This window comes from Vigna angularis, chromosome 3 (genome assembly GCF_016808095.1).
Source record: "Vigna angularis cultivar LongXiaoDou No.4 chromosome 3, ASM1680809v1, whole genome shotgun sequence".
Taxonomy (NCBI): domain Eukaryota; kingdom Viridiplantae; phylum Streptophyta; class Magnoliopsida; order Fabales; family Fabaceae; genus Vigna; species Vigna angularis.
The window spans coordinates 18,076,531-18,082,648 of NC_068972.1; positions in this window are offsets into that span (position 1 = coordinate 18,076,531).

Here is a 6,118-nt window from a genome sequence, read left to right on the forward strand (position 1 = left end):
ATTAATAAGGGGAACATCAAATTAATTTTGTTATCTTAACTCATGCATCTCTATTTGGTTGATTATCCGTGTTTCAATTACAATATACTCTGTATACCTTTTTTGATCATGCCCAAAGGGGGAGAATTTGATGTAATTAGAGAATTGTAATTGTGTCTAATCTGTGATTGTGCTTGTACAACATGATTTTATTAATCATCGTTGTGCATCATCAAAAAAGGGAAGATTGTTGACATTGTTGATAGGGGAGCACTGGTTTAGATAAACTCACAATCTGAGTGATAATTGTGTTTTTGATGATGATAACACATAATTAATAATAACACATGTGTGTATTGTGTTATACATGTCATATGCTTATGCTGACTTTGTTATATCTGTAAAAGCATATATGTGAACATTATTGTGTTAATTATAGCATACCATTGTGTTTAATACATGATTTTATCTGTAATTTGATGTAATTGGAGAATTGTAATTGTGGATAATTTGTGATTGTGCTTGTACAACATGGTTTTGTTAATCATGGTTGTGCATCATCAAAAAAGGCGGAGATTGTTGAGATTGTTGATAGGGGGAGCACTGGTTTAGTTGAACCCACAATCTCAGTGATAACTGTGTTTTTGATGATGACAACACATAATTAATAATAACACGTGTGTATTGTGTTATACAACACATGTGTGTATTGTGTTATACATGTCATATGGATATGCTGACTTTGTTATATCTGTAAAAGCATATATGTGAACATTATTGTGTTGATTATAGCATACCATTGTGTTTAATATGTGATTTTATCTGTGGATGCATAACATATGTTTTCGGAAATGAAAAACCACAAGCACTATGGTTGAACTTTAAAGTGTGGCAAAACAACAATTTAAGTCGATTACATTATTGGTGAAATCGATTAAAACTCGTATGTTTGCACAAATACTTTTCAAATGTGTTGTGATGAATTTTGTGAAGAAAAGTTTTCAAAAATGTGTTAAGTGTTTCTACTTAATCGATTGCATGCAACTTGTATTCGACTAATTTTGTTATTGATTTGAAAACTGTTTAATGCTTGACACAACTGTCACAACGATCATATTTTTAAATATGTTGACCAAACATTTATTATGAATCGATTACATTAAATGCGCATTCAATTAAAGCATTTGACTGCTATTATTCTGTTACAACTATCAAATGTATTCGACTACATTAATACTCAAATAGATTAAAACGCGTCTATTTTGTGAAAAACTATATATGACACCTGACTTGATTTCTGTAAGAAGTTTTAATCTTTACATTTTCATATATTTCAGAAAACACTGTGATATCTTACAGAGGAAAGAAAAGCTCCAAGAACCAAAGATCTACCGTGGTGATTTAGAGTCTTGAAGGTTTCTTGTACAACAAAGTTTACTGTGTTTGAACGTCTGATATCTCTGCACAACAAGGTGTATTTTGCTTGATCAGGAACTTTGGAATCGTGAAGATTGATTAGTATTCCCTATGGTGATTACAGGAAGAAGAACTGTGTTCTTGACTTTGAGAGTGTCTCAAAGGGTTTGACAGTAGAAGATGGTGTTCTTGCTGCGTGTCTTATTTGTTGTATTGCCTATATTAGATTAGTGGGTTAGAGAGGTGTTTTACATTTTGACGTGAGGTTGCTGTAAAAACCTTGGTTTAAAAACCTATATCTTTATAAAAACTAACGTTTGATTTCTCTAATCCTACACTTTTTATTACAGTCGATTATTTTGTTTTGTATTCGATTAAGTGAATTGCTGCATTACATACCATTTTACTTGCGATTTAAGAAAATTCTAAAGACATCCTATTTTGCGAAAAAGTTTTTAAAAGTAATCATTTTTTACGCAACACCAATTCACCTCCCCCTTTTGGTGTGAGAAACGAAGCACTCCTTTTTTAGCAGTATTATAGGTAAGTACCACATCACCTTAGCAAATGGACCATCATTGTCTTCATCATCATTATTTCCATCAACTTTCTTCTTAAACCGTAATAAACCACATGTTGGGAACACCTTTAGTGAAGCATAATCATCTCCATACAATACAAATCATTGGGGGCATGCATGTATCTTTTGGTATTCCAAACTTATTGGACATATATTTTTTTTGCCTCGTAGTTATGTATGGTAACATGTTATTTTCTAGAAGCATCTCCTTCAGTAACTCTAATAATTAAGTGAAACTTTTATCGGTCCATCCATTCGTTGCTTTTAAACTAAACAATTTCAAACTTGCCAATATGCGTGAAAAGTTTGTGTATCCGGGATACAACTATTCCTCTTAATCATTCTTAAGAGAATCATATAAATGAGCTCTTCCAAAATTTTCTTCACTAACATCATGTACCACCATATCCTTTAAATGATCAATTATCCATTTGTACACATAATTTATTCCTCTTGACGTCATAGGCTTGTATAGTACTTCTCCATGTCAAGTCCAAACCGTATAACTCCTTATTATATCATAAATGATCACGCATGTTGTCCAAGTATTGACATATTTGATTAAGACAACGAACATAGAGACAAAAATATGTCTCATTCACAAGGTTTGCGTATTCTTGAACATATTGTATAAACTCGAAAACACCCTTTTCATACTCTTGACTATACGACGTTCATTTATCCAGGTTCGATCAATACTATTTTGAAAATTTATATAAAAAATAAAATGCCAAAAATCACATTTAAAAAATTATCTAATTTACAGAAACAAACAACATACAAAGTACAATAAGGGAAACTAAAAATCACATATAAAATAATATATCAAATGTATCACAACCAAAAAACTAACCTTGATAGAAATTAGTCATTGGCAGTAATGAAGAGTGAAGAACTTCCTGACGTTGTTGTTTGTTGTGATGGACCTACAATGGAGCATGAAAACACGAAATGAAACCATAAACACAAAAAAAAATATTCATAACCTCCACTTGCGGAAACACATACATTTATGGTAAATAACCCAAAATTGACCTCTTTTCTTTCTTGCACTCGTGAACGAAGTAATTGGTTCACTTGGGATGATGGAGTTTCAACTTGCGTAAATGACATCAATACTAAACGAAAAAATGATATAAATCCGTTAAAACTAATGAAATATCCCAACAATGGCAAGAGAAACACTTTCGCAAGAAGTAAGTGACAAAAAAGTAGCTTTTGTTCTTTCACACACTCATTCAAAAATGTAGGTTCAAGAAAATATGAAAGTGTGAAGAAATAATGTATCAAACGGTGGCAAGGGCAAAATTCTGACGTCTTATAGGCAATTGACGTTAGAATCTAGGGTATCAGATGTCTTATGTTAGTAAGTTTTACACTTGCCCGCCAAATGTTTTAATGAATTCACCAAAATTGAAGGACATATAGTGTCTAAAAAGTGAAATGCTAACGTTAATTGACGTCGAAATTTCACTTTCTAAACATCCCATTGCTTCTTTAACAACCCAATGGTCATTTCTTTCAGGTTGAAATGATTCATGCAACTATATAATGTTTAAGAAGTTAGTTTACAACATTAATTGACGTCTAAGATGTGAGATGCTGACATCAAATAAGCACGTGACATCGAAATTCGGACATTTTCAACGTTGAATTTGAACATTTATTTACAACAATGTCACCAATCATTTTTAACGTTAACTTTTTTCTATTCTCACATTGAACACTAAATGTGGAAGGCTTATTTCACACTAGTAATGACTTGCCAATGCTCTTAATAAATTTAGTGGAATAATTTTTAGAAAATTACCAATAAACTTTAGTAAGATCTAAATGGGGTGGCTATAATATACTTAAGGTTAAGTTTTATATCTAAGAAAAATGTATGTAAACTTTTATGTAATAGGTTGAAAGAAAAATACACTTTATTCTTGTCTAACACATTTTGAATTGTTCCTTGTATAGCCACCAATTAGAGAAAATTGAGTACAAGTACTTCGGAATTGTATTAGGAAATAGTTCCATGTTAATGAGAATAATATGGAGTCAAGTTTAGTAGACATTGTTGATTCTGGCCATTGGTGTTCTGACATTGGACTTAAAGGATATGCAATGTTAGGTGTTTGGATTTATGAAAGTTAATGTTGTTCTTCGCAATTCTTTAATATCTCATGGATCACATACTTTAGAAGTTGCGAGATTTACAATATTCGAGTTTGTCTCCCACTCTGACCAAACTTTAAAAAAGTCAAAGGAACAAAATGACAAAAAATAGCACGAGATAATTTAACATGACTTGTCATCTTATTTTCATTTTATTTTAATTTATTGTTTTATGTTACTTTTTGTGTTCCAAATTGGAAGTGTCTCATTGTTTTGATCATTCCCTGTTTGCTTTGAGAACTAAAGGAGTTTGTAATTAAAACGGTTCTTATCTGATAATTTAATTTTTATTTATTTATTTATTTTTGAATTAGATCTTAAATATCAATGTGATTGAACTCGTAATTTACTATAACTGAATTTTTTAATCAGATTTTCCAAGAACATCTTAACTTAGATATTTAAAGTTGGTGTATTTTTTATCTTAAGAAATAACATTTGCTATGAATTGTTATAAAGAAATCTTTACAAAACTTTATAATATTTTGCTTTTAACATGTTTAATATTATATGAAATTTGAGTGAATTAAAGAGCAATTTTATATCAACATCATGTAAAATTCATATAACAATAATAATTAGTGCACCTAGAAACTAATTTTATTATATTTTCGGTCTAAGAATACATTCTATCCATTGCCTCTATGATCAATGCTCAATTACTTATTCATGATTATGCTCTATTTAGTTTTGCATCCATCAATTTTTGTTATGTTCCATTTCACTATAAATGTTTCCTTTTTGGGACTAACCTTAAATAAATAAAAATAGCCCAAATAATTTTCATGTAGTTGTACTTGATTGACAACGTTGGCCCATAATACATTCAACTTAACATTGGTTTTGATTGGGTTCTTTCTCCCTACATCATATGATTTCCTTCTCCACCTTCATAATTTGCTGAAAATGTCAAATGTACTTGTCCATGCAAGTTTTTGAAGTAGACTTTTTTTCCTATTATATACCACTTTTGAATTTTATTAACATGAGTAAACCATCAGGAAATTTATTTTTTCCAAACTAGACCTTCAAGTACAATTTCTTTTTGCCAAAAGACTAAATTCTTTCTCAACAAGTTTTTCTAGTTTTACATGTTTGCTATTAAAATGATTTTCTTTTAGGAACGAATTCTTAGTAACATTTTTTTTTCTAATTTTATAAATTTTTAATTTATTTATAATAAATTACTTTATTAAAAATTGTACTTGAACCGTAAAAGATTTTAGTTTGAAAAAAAAAAAATTCCCTAATAGTCTACATATGTCAATAAAGTTCGAAAGTGATTTATAAGAGAAAAAAAAGTCACAAAAGTTCTTCTTTTCTAGAATTCAATAACAAGTTTTTTGAATAATTTATTTCAACAAATGCTTATATTTTTTTATTATGTTGAACGTCATTTTACAACTGCCTTCACTTTTGAACTTCTTTTAATATGTTATAGAGTGGACATGAAAGGTAAGGTTAATATGGTTACTTATAACATGAACACTACCCAACTAAAGATGACGAATGGTTGACCTGAACTAAAATCTTTTTGTAATCTTCAATGTAATTAACTAATAACTTTCTATAGACTATTTTTTTCATATTAAAATTTTCATAAGAAGGTGCACATTTGAGTTACTTTTATTATCATATTGATAGCTTTTCATGTCAAATTGACACCTTACCAAGCAAGACAAGCCATATTGTCTACTTTGTTGGTTTATTACCATTTGTAAATAATTAATTTTGGTTAATGAAAAATGCAATTATATCTTGTGAGCTATGTAATTCTTGGTATTCGTGTAATGTTACTAATGTCAAATACTGAAACTCATTTATCGGTCAAGGATGAACACAACTTTATTATGATAAAGGCTTTAAATGAAGAAGACCATCTTTTATTCCAAATGGAGAGCCAAAGAAGAGATTTCAACATTAAAGTTTTTTGTTTGTGAATAAACCTACTTTATTTTTTTAATGTTCTTCAAATTTGGA